The sequence below is a fragment of the Magnolia sinica genome, chromosome 5, assembly GCF_029962835.1.
Source record: "Magnolia sinica isolate HGM2019 chromosome 5, MsV1, whole genome shotgun sequence".
Lineage (NCBI taxonomy): Eukaryota > Viridiplantae > Streptophyta > Magnoliopsida > Magnoliales > Magnoliaceae > Magnolia > Magnolia sinica.
This window is the reverse complement of record NC_080577.1, coordinates 38749322-38771792: the sequence shown is the minus strand read 5'-3', so window position 1 is coordinate 38771792 and position 22471 is coordinate 38749322. Positions and strand designations below refer to the sequence as shown.

Sequence of the window (22471 nt, the reverse complement as noted above, 5' to 3'; positions counted from 1 at the left end):
GAGTATCTTCTTTTTCTGATTTTGAGATTGTGGGATCAGTAAATCCTGTTGTTAGCCATCGTCTCATGGGCATGGTTTGGTGATGGAATCTCTTCCAATTATCACAATTCTCCTCCATTGAGAATAAGGTCAAGGAAAGTTCAGATTGATCTTAATTGTACATCTTCCAATTGGATAGGATAGGACTCCATTTCCAATCATGTGACTTGAATCAAGTAAGAGGGCTCCCTGATCTCTACAGGTGGATCCTTGAAAACCCTAGTTACCACCTTTGAATTTATTAGTTTTAATCACTTTAATCACAATTACTCTCTCAATTAATTTAGATTTAGATTCACATTTTCTTCTAGTTATAGTTCTAGTTACTTTCAGAAATGTACGAGATTAGTCCATATGGATTCAACCTTGGTCTCACCGAGATAATTACTACATCGCAACCCTACACTTGGGGTTGTGAACAATAAACCAAGTCTATCACCACTCTTAGAAGAGGAAAGATAATTAACAAAACTATTCTGGTGAGACTTGAAAAGCCTAAGGACTCGAAAGAAGTTAAGGGTGATAGACCTAGCAATACCCCACAAGAGGAAGAACCGGAAAAAACATACAAATCAGGTGCGTCATTTCCCTAGCGGTTGATTGCACCAAAACCTTTATCTAATTCCCAAGATATTTTGGTGGTTTTAAAACAGGTGAAGGTTAACATTCCTCTTGGATGTCATTAAACAAATACTCTCGTATGTCAAGTTCCTGATAGATCTATGCACTACCAAAAGACGGTAAAGCATTCAAAAGAAAAATTTTCTGACCAAGAAAGTGAGTATCAACCTAAAGCAAGACGTGTCATAAAAATACAAGGATCCGGAAGCCCAACTACCACTTGTGTAATCGAGCACCACCAGATCGAGCATGCACTTCTTAATTTAGGAGCGAGCGTGAATCTGATTCCTTAGTTTATGAACAGCTTGGCCTTGGTGAATTAAAACCCACCAGGACCACACTTCAATTAGTTGATCGATCGGTTCGTATACTGAGAGGAATGATATAGGATTTGTTTTCTAAGTCGATAAATTATATTACCTAGTAGACTTTATTATTTTGGATACATAACCTATTATAGATGCAAGCACTCAAATTCCAATCATCTTAAGCCATCCATTCCTAGCCACATCAAACGCATTCATCAATTACAGGAAGGAGATCATGAAGTTGACTTTCGGGAACATGATATTAAAGCTAAATATGTTTAATATGTGCAAACAACTCGAGGAAGTTGACGATGCCCACGAAATTAATCTAATTGACTCATTCATATAAGATAGAGCCATCCTGACTCTATACTCAGATGCTCTGGAGACATGCTTGGCTCACTCCTCTTATTTGGATGATGACATGATTAGGGAGATGAATGCCTTGCTTGATGCAACATCGGTAATTGAGATTGACCGGTGGAGGCCACAATTTGAAAAGTTACCCATGAATGAGACAAAGCCTCTACTATTAAGCATCAAGGCACCAAAGCTTGACCTAAAACCATTACCGGCTGATATGAAATATGCTGACTTAGGTCAAGATGAGACATATCTGGTGGTGATTTCTTCCCATCTGGATGAAAAATAAGAGAGCATGCTCATGGCTACTCTAAGAGAACACAAAGGAGCCCTTGGATGGACCATCGCAGACCTCAAGGGAATAAATTCTTTGATTTGCACTCACTACATTCACCTTGAGAATGATGTGAAAACATCTAAACAACCATAATGAAGATTAAATCCAAACATGAGACCAACTCAAGTGGTTCCCAAGATGTCCGGGATCACCATCATAGCCAATGCTGATAATGAACTCGTGGCAACTAGAGTCACAACTAGTTGGAGAATGTTCATTGACTACCCAAAATTAAATACCGTCACTAGGAAAGAGCACTTTCCTTTACCTTTTGTTGACCAAATTCTATGAAGGTTAGCTAGTCATTCCTATTACTATTTTCTGGACTGTTATTCATGCTATAACCAAATAAAGATAGCCCTTGAAGACCAAGAGAAGACAACATTTACTGTCCCTTTGGCACATTCGCATACCGAAGGATGCCATTTGTACTATGTAATGCCCCCGCCAACGATGCATGTTGAGTATCTTCTCAAACATGGTGGGAAATTTTTTAAAGGTTTTCATGAATAACTTCTCTGTATTTGGTTCATCTTTCAGCAACTGCATTAAAAATCTGAAATAAGTGTTGAAATGATGCGAGAAAAAGAACCTTGTGCTTAATTGGGAGAAATGTCACTTCATGGTTCACAAGAGAATTGTGCTTGGACATATTATATCGTACAATGGAATCGAGGTGGATAAAGAAAAAATTGATCTTATATAACCCCCTGAATTTTCTCGGGCATCACCCTGAATTTTCACAGCCAGAGTTTATACTCATGCTCGAGAAAATCAGGTGTTAATAATGTATAAATTGGATGCTTTGGAAATTGCACCATTTTTATTTTATTTTTAGATCACATCCAGATGCATTCATAAAGGTAACATTCACGAGAATAAAATAGATGATTTGGTTATTTCATCAGAGTAAAAGAATTCTTTAAATAATCAAATGCCCTCTTGATGGGAGCTTATTACATTTATCGAGTTTGTAGCGGAAGTATAAAACTAAATCATAAAAATATCTTCATATCTTTTTAGTATAGTCTTCCATAGGGAGATGGTCATCTAAGCCTTCAATCTGTACGTCACTTGCATCATCTGTATGGTTGGAGAGGGTCAACGCCCTACTTATAGTGATGGTTATCCTTTAAGATTAACAATGATTTAAGAGATTCATAAAAGTAATGTAACAGTTCTGATACGTCACGTACTCCACCACTATGAGAGATATTAATATGCGCAAACAATTTACATGAATGTATGCCTAGCAAAGTGTGTGTGGTCATCATACATAGTGATCACTATCACAATGTGAAAAACAGTTCATGATATTCCGCTCGACCCACACTCTCACTATACGGATATTCGCCGGCATGTCCCACGTTAACGTGGATTTATACGAGCATCTCAAGGTGACACAATGACGCGATTAGAGGATTTACGTAACATGATGTGTTCATAAAGTGACTATTTACAACATCCAATCCCGAGAAGTGATGTAACACGCATAGCGATTTACTTACATCGATTATGTACTACGCCAACTAACCCACGAAATTACTTGCCGACTAAGAGGGTCGCTACTCGTAACACATTACGTCTATGATAAATATTGAGTCACTAGTTGCGATACCTTTAACACAACACTTGCAGTGATAGATAATGTAAATTAAATCATGATTCCCAAAAGGGTAAATAAATGAGGTACTAAATCAATTGAAATGATACCTCTCAGTAATATATAAACATGAAAAGGCAAGATAATTCTCATCAAATAAATCAAAGTAAGCTTAAAGGATAAAAACCTCACCTTGGTTTATTGTCCTTCACGGATATTCCTTATGGTCGGATTCTAATCTATTTTACCTGTTTTAAGTCAAGTATTAATTCGGTTCAATGCATCTATGGTGTTAGATTTTGGTCATACAAACTGTGCATCCTTGGCTATTATTTTACTACCTTTAAATCAATCCTATTACCGAGTTGACTCGGTAAGACGTGATAGCTCCTATTATAGGAAAGCTTTGGGGAGGAAAAAGGAAAGAAGGAAGAGTGCAAGAAACCCGGACCATGTTGGTTGTTGTGGGTTCGGTTTTACACAGCCGACCATTGCTTCCTTTTACTTTCTTGGAGATTGGTCAAACTCGGACGATCTCCCTCTTTCTTCTCTGCACCTCTCTCGTCTCTCTCTCTCTTTGTTCTGTTTTGTAGCGCATCCAATGGCAGTCTTTTATAGATAGCTTCGAAGCTTTTGGAGAGTCGGATACGCACCTTGATTGTGTAACGATGTGCACAACAGTAACACCATCATTCAGACAATGTTACGTTAATCTTGGTCCGTTCCTTTGGAACTCATCCGCCATTAAGATTTCTTAGGTTGCTGACCATTAGATGATCTATCGATGGGTCATCTTGTCCCTACAATCAATTAGTTTCTCCTCTAAGAAGATAACTCTCCTTTCATGGCGGATTATTCTCTCCTTAATCATCTTCCTTTCTATCATGACCAGATGGATCAGATTCAATGTCCGAAACTTCCAAGCCCATTAGATCGATGGTGGAGCAGAGACTTTGGGCATGTTGCAAAAGGAGTTATTTTACATGGTTAGTGAAAGCTAGCACAATTTTCGTGAGAGTCGAAGGATTTTGTGGTGGTTTCTCTTTCTAATTTGGGAGAGATTCTAGTTGTATTCTTGGGAGGATTGATAGCCGGCACATAAGAAGACTGGAGTTTTGGTTGGGTCATCCGCATGATTTGTAATGTTGCTGAAATCGACGTGTGACTTGATCTTCACTTCATACAAGAATCCTCTTGGCCGAAAAATGGTAGTTGTAACGCCCTAAACTTTTTGATACTCGAGCATTAAAAGTCCTCGAGCATTACCATAAGATTCAACGTAATATATACGTGTGTACGATACTAATCCAACTATCTTAGCCTTACATCCTCGTCCTGACACGAACCTAACCATTAGGAATGATCTCCTTTCATATATTAAGCCATCTGACCATTGATTTTGTGACAAGACCATCCATCATGTAATTTAACGTGCGTACCTTCCTTTAAATGAATAGACGAATAACTCCTTATCCATAAGGGTTTAGATGTAAGTTCTTCAATAGGAATTACTTAGAAACGTGCCTAGAACCATGTAAACCCATTAGATTTCATGAAACTCTTAGATCAATGATAATTATGAAAATGCCATTAATGTAAACCTTGAATTCTAGATCACATAGGTCCCACTATCCGACTAACATGAAATTATATACCATGCCTAGAAATCTTAGACTAACCGTACATGTTGAATTCCGGCCCTTAGATCATTGTAAAAGAGACCCAATTGACAAATCAGCCTCTCAACTGTTGAATTTGGTGTCCATCAAGTGAAGAAAGATCCATTGTAGTCGTGGTAGGGAATTTCCCCTCATCTGTGTCCGTATGATCTGATGAACAAGTTGGATGACAAATAAACACCACTCTAGAGCCTAGAAAGTTTTCAGCGGTATGGATTAAAATACCACTATTCATGGTCCACCTGATCTTTGGATATGCTTCAAACTTGGGCTCAACCCCTTAAAATAGATGGATGAGTGGATGGATGGGGTAGATTCCTCCAAGGAATCACTGTGGACCCCACTTGTGTTGTAAGTGCACCACCTACACGTGCACTCACGGTGCACTAGTTTGGAAAGCACGGTTAAACACGCAAAGATCGTGGAATCCCGAAACTAGGGGGATTTCCCACCGCGCATGCGAACGGACACCTTCCATTGTGAATTGCTGTGATCCACCCTTGTGATCGGATAAGATGATCCAAACCGTCTATCATGTCCAGAGGACGGATTTGACCCCACCCTAGTTTGTTTCACACCTAGGAAACACTGCACACAAATCGGTCCGCAACCGGACTAGTCCCAAGGCCCTATTTACACACTCTTGTTCCCACACCCATGCATTCAAACCGATCCCATTCAGGGACTTAGCGGGGCCCACTACCAAGGGAACGAAGCGAATTTAAATCGTTCATTGGATATAATGGCCACAATCGGACCAACTTTAGGAGAAATCTCATCCTAAGATGTCCAGCACACCCTGCCACTTCAGTGAGCTATTCCCACACCAACAGAGTGCGTGAAGATGGATTTCTGGCCGCTGCAATCAAGAACGCATGATCAGGGCCATCCATTCTATGGCCACACCGAGATGCCCATAATATCCGACCACAACTATGCAAGAAAGGAGGCGCCCCGACCAATCAGCGCACCACTCGTAGTTTTCTCCATTCGGTCTCTACAACGCATCGCACTATGAAACAGAGTCGATTTCACAAACTTCAGCCAACCTGCTAGCTGCACACCTATAAAAGGAAGAAGGAGAATCAGAAGAAGGGAAAGAAATGAAGAAAAGAGAGAGAGAGAGAGAGAGAGAGAGAGAGAGAGAGAGCAATGGCCAACCCTCCCCTCTTACTGGATGTACCAAGAAAAGGAAGAAAGAAAAGAAAAGAAAAGAAAGGAAAAGAAGAAGGAAGAAAAGGGAGAGTCGAGACAAGGCGACTCAGCAAGTCGACTCAACCCGAATGTTCTCTTAACTTTAGGTTGCACTGGTAGAGTCTAGCTACGAAATAAGGTAAGTCCGCCATCTCTTGAAGCCTTCTCAAAGACTAGATTCCACGTAGATAATCTAAGAGAATTGGCTTAATTTCATCCAAATTATGCTTAAATCTTCGTACACCCAACAATAGTGGAAACCAAACTTAAACCTTAGGTTGACGATCTAACCATGTAATCTGTGTACTCATGTAGAAATTCAACTCCAGTAGTATACTCAAGATCTTAGCCTTACGGAAGGGTAATTAGACCTTAAGGTGAGGGTTTTATCCTTTAAGCTTACATTAATTTAAGTTGTTATATTTATCATGCCTTTTATATGCCTTCATATTATTTTATCTCACCTTTTACATACCTTTGTCTTATTTGAGTTAGTGCATTTTATCTCGCCTTTACACTTGTCCTTTACATGCCTTTTATCTTTTCTCATCTTTATGACTTTCCCTCGGTTTTCATTTTAAATTGTTATCAACAATTATTGGCCCTTTTGAGATTTTTTTAAATGATATCCATTGTAAGGAGCTTTCCTAGATTCATGGGAGGCTATGGATACAAGCCTTGATCATGCCCTACCATGTTTATTAATTTGGCTCTGCCACTCTCCGTATCCAAGAATCGGCTGTTGCCGCTTTTCTACTTATGGAGTTGGCCATTATCACCCTCCTTATTAAAGAATCGGCCATTGCCGCTCTTCTATTTATTGAGTTGACCTTAACCACTCTCTTCATATTTGAGTTGACCTTCGTCACTTGCCTCTTATTTGATCTAGTTACTGTCACTCGCCTCTTTTACCTTAAGGGCTCGACAGGTGTCTTAATATTCTTAACCTTCTATAGATTAAGGATTACTCTTTGATGTAAGTACTATGTTGGGAATCCCTCCTCTAGGGATTGATTAAATATCGTGGATGTAATGTGTTTTCGGTAGCAGCCCTGGGGCGACACGTAATTCCATGTTTCTCGGGTGATGTTGCACTAGTTGGTGTACGTGAGCCGTTATGTATACGCAGTACATCAATTCCTTGCTTTTGGGGGGGTTGGTTGTCGCAAATAGTCACTCCAATTCTCGGATGTGTATTCACCTGGTCATGTGTTGTGGCCATCTTAGGATTACCGCATAAATTCATGTTAAACATGGGACATGGCAGCGAATCTCCGTAGTATGGGATGCAGGGCGAGTCAGATAACTATAATAGTATTCCACATTGTCACAATCGCTAAGTGTGATACATTGCATATGCTTTGCTATGCATGCATCTCATATAGATTGCTTGTGCACTGATACCTCTTGTAGCTGTGGAGTACTTGACGTATCAGAATCTTTACGTTGTTTTTATAACTCTCTTGAATTATTATTAATCTTAAAGGATAACTATCACTATGAGTAGGGCGATGACCCTCTCCCAACCGTACAGATTTGCAGGTGACGTACAGATTGAAGACTTAGAGAACTATCTCCCTATAAAAGACTATACCGAAAGGATACGAAGATAGTTTATTAGTTTTATACTTCTGCTGCGAACTCGACAAATGTAATAAGCTCCCATTAACAGGGCATTTGATTATTCTTTTTTACTATAATGAAATATAATTAATACAGTTGATCTTATTCTTGTGAATGCCACTTTCAAAAATGTATGGAGATGTAATCCAAACAAAAAAATACGGTGCGATTTTCAAAGCATCTGAGTTTTACATTATTAACACCCGATTTTCTTAGGTACAAGTGTTAAACTCTGGCCATGAAATTTTGGGCTATTACATTAGTGGTGGCCATTGGACGGTTCTGATTTCCCAACCTTCTGTGATGGTGGCCCATATCAGGTCCGATCAGAGGCCCTTGGTATAAAAGAACGTCGCAAGCAGGAAAGAGCAAGAGAGAGATTTCTACGAGCATGGTTGTTCAGATTTTGTTATGGCGAACTTATGGTTTTTGGCACAAATATGGGCCATTGTTGGGTCCAATCATGATGCTTGTTTGCACAATCCACTCCATTCATCATCTTAGCCGAATCATGTAGTCCCATGTGTTCAAATATGGAGAGGATCTGAGCATTTAGTGGGACACAACACATTTGAACAGCAAATGTTACCCAATGTTTTATCGCCTCTGGAACCACATAATGAGATACCGTGATTGGCTGTGGCATCATGTGTGGTCCCTTGTGATGTCCTTTCAGGGGATTCATTCCATCTATCTGGTTTGTTACATCAATTTAGGACACGAAGTCAAAAATGAAATGGTTACATTAATCAGGTGGGCCCCAGGGTCTGATCGAGTATCGAGAACATTGATAGTTGAAAATTCAATTGAAATTTTTGTCCAACAGTGTCATGCACGTGGTATCCCCTTATTTATAATTCTACCTTTTATTTTGCCCAAACTTCCGCCATCCGTAATTCACGACTCCACTATCCAAATGAGATGAGATTTGATGGGTGATCTTTATTTTTTATGCTCTTTCCGTCATCCAAGTTTAGGCCCTAATCTCTCGAGGATGAGTAAGATGCTCTTTTAATGGTTAATATGCTTTAAAATTTCAAAATAACATTTGTACATGCCTAATTGACGAGTTACCAGGTGGTTTGGGCCTATACCCTGAGATCTTCATGATAATCAGCTTACCACAATGTTTGTGTGGCCCTTTTGGCGGATCCAAACATGACAGGAAGTCAGATGACTTGCTAAAAATAAGATAACTTGATGATTAGCACTTTGACCATGTATGTAGGTGGATATACGGTCAGTTTCGTAAACGGAAGAACACAAGGTGAGTTTCTGGAGTGATTAGGGGGTAAAACATGTGTATCATTAGATTCGAGTGTCCTTTCACATGTGTAAGTTTCTCAACTTGTAGTTCTGATGGTGGGTTAAACATATTCATAGGTGATTAACAAGATAAATGGATCAAAATATCAACTTGATGTGTATATGAGCGGATGTAGAGATCAAGTAGCTAGTTTACTATGATCAGGTGGTCCAAAATCAAAGTGGACGGTTAAATGTCTCTATCTAGCAGAACATATTTGAGTGAGCAGTTGCTTATGATTGATAAGTGAGAATATTTAGGTATATGATGATCTTATCTTAAAATCAATCATCAGATAGCTTGATCTATGAATGGAGATTATTCCTAACGGTCAGATTCGTGTTGAAGAAAAGATGTAAGGTTAGGATAGCTAGATTGGTATCGTATACATGTGCATAATAAGTTAAATTTCATGGTTACACTTGAGAACTTTCAATACTTGAGTATTGAAAAGTTCGTGGTGTTACAATCTACCCCCCTTAAAAAAAAATCATCCCCGAAATTTATTTATTTGTTCAATTTACACGGATCCATTATGTTTAATATTTTACTATATTCCTCGTGAGGTAGATGTATATGTCTAAGTGTGTGTGTAATTGGCTACATGGAAGTCGAGACGCTACATCTTATCTCTAACCTACCTCCTCCCAAAAGCTTTCGCAACTTTCGTTCCTTTTTAGGACACGCCGACTCTTATAGAAGATTCATAAAAGACTTCAAGCACATATCTCGTTCCTTATGTTATCTACTTCAAAAGGAGACCACGTTTGAGTGGTCTGAAGAATGCCACAAAGCTTTCTCTAAGCTTAAGGGCATGTGACTAGCACTCCAATCATGCAGCAACCCGACTGGAGCCTTCCTTTTAAGATCATATGCGACACGAGCGATTATGCCATTGGGAAGGTATTAGGCTAGAGAAAAGATAAAAAGCCTTACGTGATCTACTATGCAAGTAGAACTCTAAACTCTGCACGGATGAATTACTCTACTATGGAGAAGGAACTCTTAGTTGTAGTCTTTGCACTGGACAAGCTTAGGTACTACTTGATCGGATCTAAGATGATGGTATTCATGGACCACTCAGTGTTGAAGTACCTTCTTTCCAAGAAGGATGTTAAACCCTGCTTGTTGAGATGGATCCTCTTACTCCAAGAATTTGACATAGAAATCAAAGATAAGAAGGGAGTAGAGAATGTAGTGGATGATCAGCTGTTTAAGCTAGTTATTTATGATTCCATTGAGACGATACATATTAATGACATGTTCCGTGATGAATAATTTTTTGTCGTCTCCCAATTACCTTGGTTCTCTGATATTGCTAATTATCTTGTTGTAGGTATCACACCAACATATTGGACCAAGTAAGATAAAAATAAAATTTTCTCTGAAGTGCGTAAGTATATCTGGGATTACTTATACTTATTTAAATATTACTCGGATAAGATAATAAGGAGACGTGTTCCTGACAACGAACATCAAAGTGTCATCTCCTTCTATCACTTTCATGCTAGTGTTGGCCACTTTTTTGGCCAAGAAAACCACAACAAAAAATCTTCAGTGTGGCTTTTACTATCAACTCTATTCAAGGACACCAATGAATTTTGTAAATCTTGCAAGCACTGTAAAAAATTAGGAGGATTGTCTCGTCAGAACATGATTCCACTGAACCCCATCCTGACCATTGAGGCATTTGATTGCTGGGGCATCGATTTCATGGTACAATTTACCCATTTTTTTGAAAATCTTTACATTTTGCACGTAGTGGATTATGTTACCAAATGAGTTGAAGCGATTCCTTGCCAAAATAATGACCATCGCATGGTCATTAAATTTCTAAAAGAAAACATCCTTTCTCGGTTCAGCACACCTCGAGTCATTGGTAGTGATGGTGGGTCGTACTTTTGTAATATGCCATTTGAAAGCCTAATGAAGAAATATGGCATTACACACAAGGTGAGTACCCCCTATTACCCATAAACAAGCGGTCAGGCTGACATCTCTAATAGGGAAATCAAATAGATTTTAGAGAAAACGGTAAATCTCAACCGTAAAGATTGGTCAATTCGATCGACCGATGCTTTATGGGCATACTGTACTACATATAAGACACCTAGTGGAATGTCTGCCTTTAGACTCATCTATGAAAGGCTTGTCACTTACCTGTGGAGCTGGAACATAAGGCCTACTAGGCAATTAAAAATCTGAACTTTAATCTGGACAACGCTGGCTTGCTCCACAAATTACAGATTAATTAACTTAAAAAGATCTGGAACGTTGCTTATGAGAATTCTAAAATTTACAAAGACAAGTTGAAAAGTTTCATGACCGGAACATTCTTCAAAAAATATTCACGATAAACAAAGAAGTCCTATTATATAATTCTAGGCTCCATTTATTTCCAGAGAAATTGAGATCTCATTGGACAGGCCCCCTTATTGTTAAACTGTTTATCCTCACAGGACTATAGAGATTGAGAATCTAATGAATGGTCATGATTTTAAAGTAAATGGTCATCGATTAAACCATTCATTGAGAAATTTGATTCAGAGGATATGTCCATCCCTCTTATTGATCTTGTGTACCAGGACTGACCTCCTATTTTGATGGAGGTGTAGTTAAGTTTGTTGCTTTCATAGGATTTAGAATTAGGATAGTTTTTGTACTAACTCTTTTACATGTTGAGGACTTTGGAACTGCGTCAATTCTCTTTCTTCAAGTATGATCTCCCTATCACTCCTATTTTATTTTTGTTGTCTCATATGCACTGATTGTTATATCTTTTACATTGAGGACAATGTAAAATTTAGGTTGGGGGCGAGATTAGGTAGACTAATATGTGTTGTCCTAGTTCTTGAGCAGGAATCTTTGAAAATTTTCAATTTTTCAATTTTAAAACTTGTTTAGAAAGTGAAAAATCATTGTAATCATTCATGTTTTGAGTACTACAATAAAATAGAGAGATGAATTTTTTATTTAGTTTGATATATTAAGTAAACTATTGGCTAAGTTTTCCCAATTAAGTGATTAAAAGAAAGTTTAAATATCAATTGAATCTAATTCACAATTCACTTGACTCATTTTATGTGAATAGTATTAGAATTTCTAATTTTAGCATATATATTATTGAAAGTGTAAGGCCCGTATCTTAGTCCGTACAGTTCCTTAGACCCCCGTGATCCTCCCTGTCGAACTTAGGCAACCTACGACCTATAATCGGCATTTGCGCATGACCCTAAGTTGCATTCCGTAGATCTAAGTCGACTCAACCCGAGACTTGTACCATTGTGATTGCATCGTCACCACGGTTCCAACGTCGTGTCTTGCACACCGATGCGATTCCCAGGCCAGGAGTTGTGGGCCCATGTTTATTTTGAGAAAAACGCCACGCATTGCAAATCCCGAGAGAATCTCTACCCAATCCATCACATTAATCAATCAATCAATCAAGTACACATCCCATCTCTAGCCCATGCTTTATTTCTCCCCAAGTCAAGCAACCTACCTCAGTCAACCCTCATGTCACTCACACCCATCACTCCATCCATCACTCTTACAACCACCCTCTCTATCTCTTTCTTCACCCATCCTAAGCAACCCCAAGAGTGTGGACATCTAAGCATTTCCAAGCAAGAAGAGAACTAAGTGTGTGGCCCACTTCCAACCCTCTCATCTGTCATCCTAGCCCTTCAATCTACATCATCCTTCATCAAAGTTGAAGCTAAGAAGCCTAACATTCCAAGGAGCCTAGAAGATTTGCAACCAGTGGGTGTTTTGTAGGAGTAGATTTACGTTTTGATGTTGGGCCAAGTGAGGCCTACCGATCGATGGTATGAATCTCACTTTGGACCCTAGGTGTGGCTGATGGCCCACCATGATTCATATGTTCATTCCATGATGGGGCCATTCTCCATGGACCCCATCATGATGTTTATTTTCCTAGTGTGAAAAGGTCATCTAGACCTTACATTTTTGGTGGAGAAGGGATCTCCACCGTTGATTTTGATTGGTGGGCCCACATGTAATGGGACCCACTTGATGTACGTCTTAAAATGCATGGAAGGGAGGGCTCATAGTGGTGGAGCCCTCCATCACACGTTTCTCCTCTCTTCTTCTCCCTCTCTCTCTCTCTCTCTCTTGCTTCCCTATTGCGGCCCACATTGACTAATGGATTAGATCCACACCATCCGTGCATAGCACACGTGGCCCACACACACATGGGACACCACCATGATCAAAGCATTTCATCTGTCTAGTGACATGGACTGACCATCCAGTGGATGGGCCTGGATGCAGGGAGAACACAAATATCAACTGATCCAATACTAGGTGGACCACGCTGACGTGGACCCTACCAGGGGGCATATGCTATATCCAGGTCGTCCGTCAATTGACGTCCAGGGCTTGGACGTTTAAAATAAATAAATAATAAATATAATATAATAGATCTATATATAATAATATTATTATAATATTATGGTGGGACCCACCTGCTTGGTAGAGGACTGGTTGGTGTACGTTTACAGCAGCTATATAGCTGTTGTATTAACATTAGCAATTGTGTGGGTCTGATCTCGAGGTATGTATATCCACACTGTCTAGATTGCTGGACGGTGGGACCCACCATTGATGTATATGTTATATCTAAACCGTCCATCTGTATGGACGTCAGTAAGTTTTGTGGGCCTGACATGAGGTACGTGTTATATCCCAACTGTCCATCTACATGGACGTCAGCAAGTTCCTTGGGTCCGATCATGAGGTATGTGTTATTTCCATACCGTTCATCCATTTGGCAGTTGTGTGGGGCCCACCTCGCACATATTGCACATGTGGGATGGGACCCACCTTGATGTACATATTCTATATCCACACCGTCCATTTTTGGACGGTGCTGTGTGGGGTCGACCGTGATGTATGGGTCTCCTCCACGCCGTCCATTTGCTGGACGGGTGGGGCCCACCTTGATGTTTTGTATATTCAGACCGTCCATCAGGTTGGACGTGTGGCCCACCTTGTATGTATGTATTATATATCCAGGCCATCCGTTCAGGCTATGGGGCCCACTAAGATATATGTGTTTTATCCACCCATCCGTCTAGATGGGCTGGATGTGGGCCCACCATACTGTGTGTGTTTCATGTATGTCGTCCACTTATGCGGCCCACCGTCGATGTATTTGTTTCATATCCAAACCATCCATTGAAGGCACGTGTGGCCCACTGGACATGAGACCACCGTGGTGCATGTAATTCATCCACACCATCCATTGCTTGGGACGGTGGGAGTCCTACCTTGATGTATGTGTTGTACGTCCATGTTATTCATCTGGTGGGCCCATTTGAAAGGTGTAGGGCTCACTTGCTGGCCGTACAAGGCCCACCTACTGTATGGCCCATTGTGTTTTATTTGAGGCCTGGGTGATGAGGCCCATTATGATGTATATGCAGACATGTTTGAGGCCCAATGAGATGCATTCGAGGCCCGTATATGAGGCCTAATGCGACGTATTTGAGGCCCAGGTGATGAGGCCCATTATGATGTATATGCAGCCATGTTTGAGGCCCAATGAGATGCATTTGAGGCCTGTATATGAGGCCTAATGCGATATATTTAAGGCCCATGGATGGGGCCCATTGTGACGTATTCACGGCCCATGTATGAGACCCATTATGATGTATATGTGGCTCGTGTATGGGGCCCATTGTGATGTATATGTGGCCCACGTATGAGGCCCAAGTGATGTATATGTGGCCCTTGTGTGAGCCCGATGTGATGTATACGGGGCCCAATTATGATGAGTGATTCCACCATGATGTATGTGTTATATTCACACCGTTCATCCATTTCTCTAAGGTCATGGGCCCCATTGCCTTGAGAGGCCCACCCTGATTTATGGGCTATATGCCCACCATGGGGCTGCCTAGTGAGGCCCGTCATGATGTATGTGTTACATACATGATGTCCATCCATTTCCCTGATTTGTATAAGGGTTGTGGGCCCTATAAAGAGTTAGATTCAAATCCCAAGTGGACCACACTCTAGGAGACGATGGTGGTTAAATGTCCACCATTGAAATCCTCCTTAGGGCCCGTCGTTAAGCCCATTACCTTGGGAGCAATGATGGGTAAATGTCCACGTTGTAATCTCCTTAATGCCTATTGTTAGGCCCATTCTCATCTCCTCTTATTAGGCTTACCCCAAACTGTTGGCCCCCCATTGATGATTATATTACCCACCTTCCCTTATTAGGTTATCCCAAACCTTTGGGCCCCCATTGATGCTAGTGATACCCACCTTTCCCTTGATTAGGCTATCTGAATCTGTTAGGCCCCCATTTGATGATGGTGCTTTCCACCATACGTTATAGGATTATCTAAATGTTGAAGCCCACCTTGTGTTCACACTAGGCCTTCCATAGGAAGTGTGGTCCATTTAGATACTTATGCTTGCCCAAGTTTAGTGACCATACCCAAGAACCACTTAGGTGTTGGGCGGGCTACCCAATCTTCTTGGATGGACACATAGTTCTAAATGTATGGACACCATCAAGCCACCTTGTGTACGTATCAGGCTCCCCGTAGGAAAGCCCAACTTATTACATGATAGAGAGGGTGAGGAAGTCTACTTGTTGTACATAGATTCACCGTCTTAACTCACCTTGGGGTGCACCCACTTGACTCGCCCCATGAGACATCTTATCCTTGTATCCAGTTGCTAGAACCTCGGTGTCATGTATATATCATCCACACCATCCATTTACTTCTTTGGAACAAGTGTGGGGCCTATCCTTGACGTTAGTACACCATCACCTCTTACCGTAGATGGAAGAATATGTGGTACCGGATTTAGTATATCCACCATATAGAGCCTATGTCGATATATGAACAAGATTCGTCGTCCTTCCAATGGACCCCGTCTTGGAATATATGATATATCAGTACCTTGGAAGGCTAATGTGAGACATGCCGCATGGACTCCTATAGTTGTAGAAGGAGCATGTTGTTTAGTTTATACTCTTGGTATGTGACATGCTAGTGAAAGCCGATTATTATTTATATCTGATAATCATGCTAGTGTACATAATCTAGTAGGACATACTGAGAATATGCTTAGTATTACATCATGACAAATATTCATAAGTATCATTTGTATGCATGTTGTTAGGAATGTTTGATCATAGCATTACCGTTGGGCTGAGATATTTAGGAGACTCCTTACAAGATAGAGTTGCCCCACATGAGCGCGCGGTATGCGCAGGTTTGATGCATGACTGGATGGGATGACTCATGCATCTCGCATTTTGTGATATAACCACTATTCACCCTAGCGACATCAGGGCTGTGGCCTCTATGAGCATGTCATGGATGGTCAGATGGGACATCAAAAATGTTTGGTTCGAGCATCTGCGCACATTAGTTATTTGTGGGTGAAAGTCCATAAACCTTCATAGCCAGGAGACACTCTAACATCTAGACCGAATGGATACATGAGCGCATGAGGGCCGTATACAATTAGGCCACGTCTCCCACTGTGTCGTGGTCGGTTAGAAGGGGGTGTGGCCTTATTCGCCTAAGTGAGGGGGTTGTAAGCTAGGCTAAGTTTGACCAACTCATGATTGGGTACGTTATCGACGAGCCAAGCCGATATTGGTAGGTGAGTAGTGAGGTCTCTTTCACTTGCTTAGTTGCGTGGCTAGGGAGGCGGCAACCAATTTGGAGTGTACTAGACCCCAGTGATGATCACAGAGATGTACAGTACTGATATGTGGACTTGCTGAGTAGGAGTTGTGTACTCAACATCTCATTCATTCATTCATTCACTATCCACTCGGGCTGGTGGTGCATAACCAGATCATTATGTGTACCCTCGCAATGGCCATAATTTCGGTTGGGTACGCGACTAACCTGAGATCAGGAGTTTACCACATTGTGTCCAGCTATCTAAATCAGGTATGAGCCAGTTTGGATAGAAGTCCTTTATGATGAACCTCACAGCTTACGATACTACGTATTATCATCCCAACTTCACACTCCAGCTTGGTCATTTCATTCGTACCACATATTGCATTGCATCCTCAGCACATAGCATTTGGTTTACTATGCTTCTGTATTGCATATCTTGAATAAGGTTGATGGTATTATGGACTTGCTAAGATCTGCATATTACATTACATCCGCTGCATATGGCATTTGGCTTGTTATGTTTTTGCATTTATATGGCCTAGATGAGGCTGATGGTAATCGTGGCTCGTCAGGAGTTGTATATTGCATTGTCTCCTCGACATATGATATTTAACTACCTATGACTTCGCATTTCATAGCCGAACTGCATTGCATACTCTGATATTGAATGACTTATAAACTTACCAGTATTCCGCTTACGCTGATATTTGTGTGCTTAACACTTATCTTACGCACACACTTACACCACGCTCTAAGCTTTCTATAAGCTTATGCACGACCGTTATGTGCGGGTGACGTATGGTCACAATAGCATTGAGGCAGGAGCTTGTGGTAAATCACTTTGGAGATTTTTTTTATTTATGTATTTCCCTTTCAGCATTGTACTCAATGATTTATTATAGCGGATATGTAGTGATGTTGTTTTGTGACTTGGTTATGCTTGTGGTTATACTCCTTTATAAAAAAAAAGGTTAAAAATCCTCCTTGTAGGATCCGAGGATCGGAACCTGGCATATGGGTACCGGGAGCCGAGATGGAGTACTACAGAGGCTATCGGTGTCGGATTCGGCGATCGGGATCTCTGTGAGCCCAGTTTCTAAGTTTGGGGCGTGACAGAAAGTATTAGGAGCTAAGTTTGGAGATCCTTATCCACCTTAAAAAATAATGAAAAAGATGAAATGAACCAACTAGAAAATAGTTAAATCGACAAAAAGGGCACATACATGAGTTTCAAGGATATTTCACTGAAAAGGAAGGAAAAGATTGAAAATAATGTGAAAAAAGGGTCGTCGATATAAAATCTGAAGCTTAAAATTTTTTTATTTTTATTTTAAAAAAGTGAATAGGTTCGGAATTAGTGCTTAAGTTAATCTATTCGCCTTGAAGTGATGAGCATAACTGACATTATGAAACAATAGTTACCTTTTATTGAAAGTGAATTAGAATTCACTAAGCACATTAGAAACTTGATGTTTAGACCCATTTTATTAGTTAATTGATTTAGGGGGACTTAATTCAATTGTTTACCCATGAGATTCAGCTCTAAATTTATCACCCTTTCATCTTTGATTCTTACTCATTCATACTTAATTGGATAGAAGGTTGTTTTGAAGAGGTTTGAAAATTGAGAATTTGAAAGTTTGGTTCATACATGTTTTGCTCGGGACTAGTTGTTGAGTGTCAAATATTACATATTCTCCTATTTATATCTTGGTTTTATGAACATGGTAATGTTTAATGGTATATTTTATACATGTTTGTGTTGCAAGGTGAATCTGAGAGTTTAGATTGAAAAGAATGTTAAAAACATGGATTTGATTCTCAAGAATCACCAAGGCAAGGGGATGGATCTTACAAGACAAAGATTAAAACATTTGCATATCAAAGATCCAAGAAAACCAAGTGAGAAATGAAGAGAATCGAAGATTTGAAGAGAAGAAAAGGAATCTTTAAAATTCGCGTGAAATTCGACTAGCTCGAGTTTTGGTTAGACTATCCTGAGTTTGGTTCGACTAGCATGAGAAAATTCAGATTAAACTCCAACAACATTATCTTTTAAATTTGCATAAAATATGACTGGTCAAAGATTTCGCTCGACTATCGAAGATTACGGTTTGACTAGTCAAAGATTGCTCTCGACTAGTTGAAGGTTACATAGATTTTACGCGGACTGCGTAAATTTGAGGTTGTTTCTAGACTTTTCCAACTCGGTGCGAAAGTTGGAGTTCCCCAACTTTAAATAGGAGTTCCTAGGATGCTCCAAAGCATCTTATAGGGTTTAACGAGTGGAGAAAAAGGGTGGAGAGCCGCCGCCAAGAGTTTTTTTTTTCTTCCTTAGTTTGTTTTTATGCTTTCCTTAAGAGATTTTTGTTTAATCATGTCTATGGTTAACTAAACCTCTTAGTTAGGGCTAAAAGGTGAAGCTTGTAGTCTGATTGGGATGTTTACTTTTCTTTTATTCATGTTTATATTGAATTTCATTGATTTCTAGTTGATTTTAAGGAATATTTTCAGTTTTCTATGGTTTGTTGAGACTCAAATTACAATAGACGCGGCGATAGCTTTGAATATCTTCTTTTCTTATTAGAGATATTGGGATTGGTAAATCCTTTTTTTTTTTTTGCCATAGTCTCATGGGAATGGTTGGGTGATGGAATCCTTTCTAAATCTTCACAATTCTCATCTCTTGAGATTGATTTAATGAAAGTTCAGAGATTTGATCATCTCTTCTTCCAACTGGATAAGATAGGACTTTGATTCCAGTTGTGTCTCTTGAATCAAGTGTGATAGCATCTTGATAGATATAAGTGGATCCTTGACACCGTAGTTCCCACCTTTAAATTCACAAGTTTCAATCAACAATATTCATAATTACCCCCTTTATTCTAGATTTCTAATTTAGATCTTCTTCTAGCTCTAGTTCTAATTACTTTCAGAAACATATAAGATTAGTCCATGTGGATTCGACCTCGGTCTCACCGAGATTATTACTACATCACAACCGTACACTTGGGGTTGTGAACAAGTTTTTGGTACCGTTGCCGGGGACTACGGCTGTGTTTTTTTGAATTTAATTAGTATTAGAATTAGGTTAAGATTAGGATTAACTTTTTGTTTTGTTTCTAGTTTAGAACTTTTCTAAACTTGTTTTTAGAATCTAACTTGGTTTTCTGTTTTATAGGATTCTAACATAGCAATCTCTAATCAGTAACCTCTTTCTAATTCACTCTCGTATTTTTTAGATATCTTATTTGTTGTAGTTTTCCTAGTTTTATTTATTAGGTTTAGGTTTAATTACTTAAAGGCTGCAAGTGTTTCATGCCCAAGTGGGTTTGTGACAACACTCGACGTCTCTTAAGTGAAGGAGGATTAGTTAAATGCTTACTTATCCATCACCGGATTAGACACCACCTGAGATCCTTAAAGTCAATTGAAGTGATGGCTGCAAATCAACCTCAACCTCCAGTTGAGGAAATTTATGATGAGAATGAGGTGCACAATGCACCCCGCCTTGTACTTTACGAGATTTCTTACAACCGGCGGGGGTGATTACACCTTCATGTATGATTTTTCTAGAAAATATAGGGAATATGGATATTAAGCCAAGGGTGATCTAACTCCTTCCAAAGTTCTATGGACTTGAATCTGAAAGTCCATATCTACACATTAAAGAATTTGATGAGATAATAGCCACTTTATATTTTCCTAATGTGTCTGAGGACACGATCAGGCTGAAACTCTTTCCCTTCTCCTTAAAAGAAAAGGCTAAGACATGGTTACATTCACTATGTCCACGATCCATTGGCAAATGGAACGACATGACAAGGGAGTTCATAAAGAAACTCTTCCCATACCATAAGACGAACACTATCAGAAAGTCAATCATGAACTTCACCCAAAAGGAAGATGAGACATTCTTCAAATGTTGGGAGCAGTCCAAGGATCTTGTCAGTTCATGCCCACAACATGGCTTTGAAAAGTGGTACATAACAAACTTTTTCTATGATAGACTGACATCTTCCTTGTGCTAATTGGTCAAGACAATGTGCAATGAAGAATTCATGAACAAAGATGTTGATGATGTGTGGGATTACTTCGACAAACTTGCTGAAAATGCATAATCATGGGATATCTCATCAAGACCTAGCACCTCTTCTAAGCATACTCAATCAAAGGAGAGGGACATAATATATATATATATATATATATATATATATATATATATATATATATATATATATATTGAAAGAGGAAGATGATATCAATGTTAAAGTGGCTAATCTCACAAGAAAAATTGAAGCCATGGAACTCAAGACGGATAAGGCTAAGGAAGTTGTTTGTGGTATTTACGCTTGCAATGTTCAAACGACTGAAACTTGTCCAACAATACCTACTTTTTAAGAAATATTGAATGAGCAATCGAATGTTGTGAACAACTACCAAAGGCCTTTCAAAGGACCCACTTCAAATACAAACAATTCAAATTGGAGAAATTATCCAAACTTTAGTTAGAGGAATGGACAAATTGCTACTCCTCAAGTAATCCCTAACTAATTCTTGAATCAAGGGAAACCTCAAGAGGAATCGATTCAAAATTCCACACAAACTCAAGAGCTCATCCAGTAAAGTACTCCCCAAGCCATACAAGAACTTACAAAGATTATACAAAAGATAGACTCATGCGTCGTGGTTATGGAGAAAAGGATCCTTTTAGCTCAAACTCTCCCCAATCCTAAGCCACTATACGAAATTAGTGACCCAAGCTCTTCAAATTAGATGGAGTAAGCCAAGTCTATCACCACTCTTAGGAGTGGAAAAATAATTGACAAAACTATTCTGATAAGGGCTAAAAAGTCTAAGGATCTGGAAGAAGACATTGATGATAGACCTAGCATTGCTCCACATGGGTAAGAACCAGAACCTCAAAGCAAGCCAATTGCTCCATTCTCCAGTGGTTGATTGCACCAAAACCTCTAGCCAACTCATAGGATATTCTAGAGGTGTTGAAACAAGTGAAGGTCAACATCCCTCTTCTGAATGCTGTGAAAAAAATTCCTTCATATACCAAATTTCTGAAAGACTTATGCACAACCAAGAGGCAGCAAAGTATCATAAAGAAAATTTTCCTGATAGAAAAAGTGAGTGTCATCCTCAAGCAAAATGTGCCAAAAAAAATATAAAGATCCTTGTAGCCCAACTATCACTTGGATAATTGGGAATCACCAATTTGAGAATGCACTTCTTTACTTGGGGGGTGAGCCTAAATCTGATCCCTTACTCGGTCCATGAATAACTAGGTTTAGGTAAATTAAAACCCACCCGGACCACATTACAACTTACTGATCGCTCAGTTCATATGCTAAGAGGGATGATTGAGGATGTATTAGTCCAAGTTGATAAATTCTACTATCCAGTAGATTTTATCGTCCTAGATACTCAGCCCATCGCAGATATGAGCACTCAAATTCCTGTCATAATTGGCTACTTATTCCTTACTACATCCAACACTATCATCAATTGTAGGAACGGGGTCCTGAATTTGTCTTTTGGAAATAGGACATTGGAGCTCAATATCTTCTTTGACATGAGAAGACAAGCAGAGGATGATGACGAGGCCCACGACATTAATATGATAGACTCTTTCATAGAAGATAAAGCTCTAATGACCTTATCCTCTGACCCTCTGTAGACATGCTTGGCACACTCCCCCAATTTG

General features: G+C 39.6%; 1 non-coding gene across 1 annotated transcript; it reads right to left on the bottom strand.

Annotated features, from left to right (window-relative positions):
* Window positions 1-20621: 20621 nt before the first annotated feature.
* LOC131247681 (small nucleolar RNA R71) lies at window positions 20622-20728 on the bottom strand. Its single transcript, XR_009171954.1, has one exon. It is a non-coding gene; the product is annotated as a small nucleolar RNA R71 (small nucleolar RNA).
* Window positions 20729-22471: the final 1743 nt, after the last annotated feature.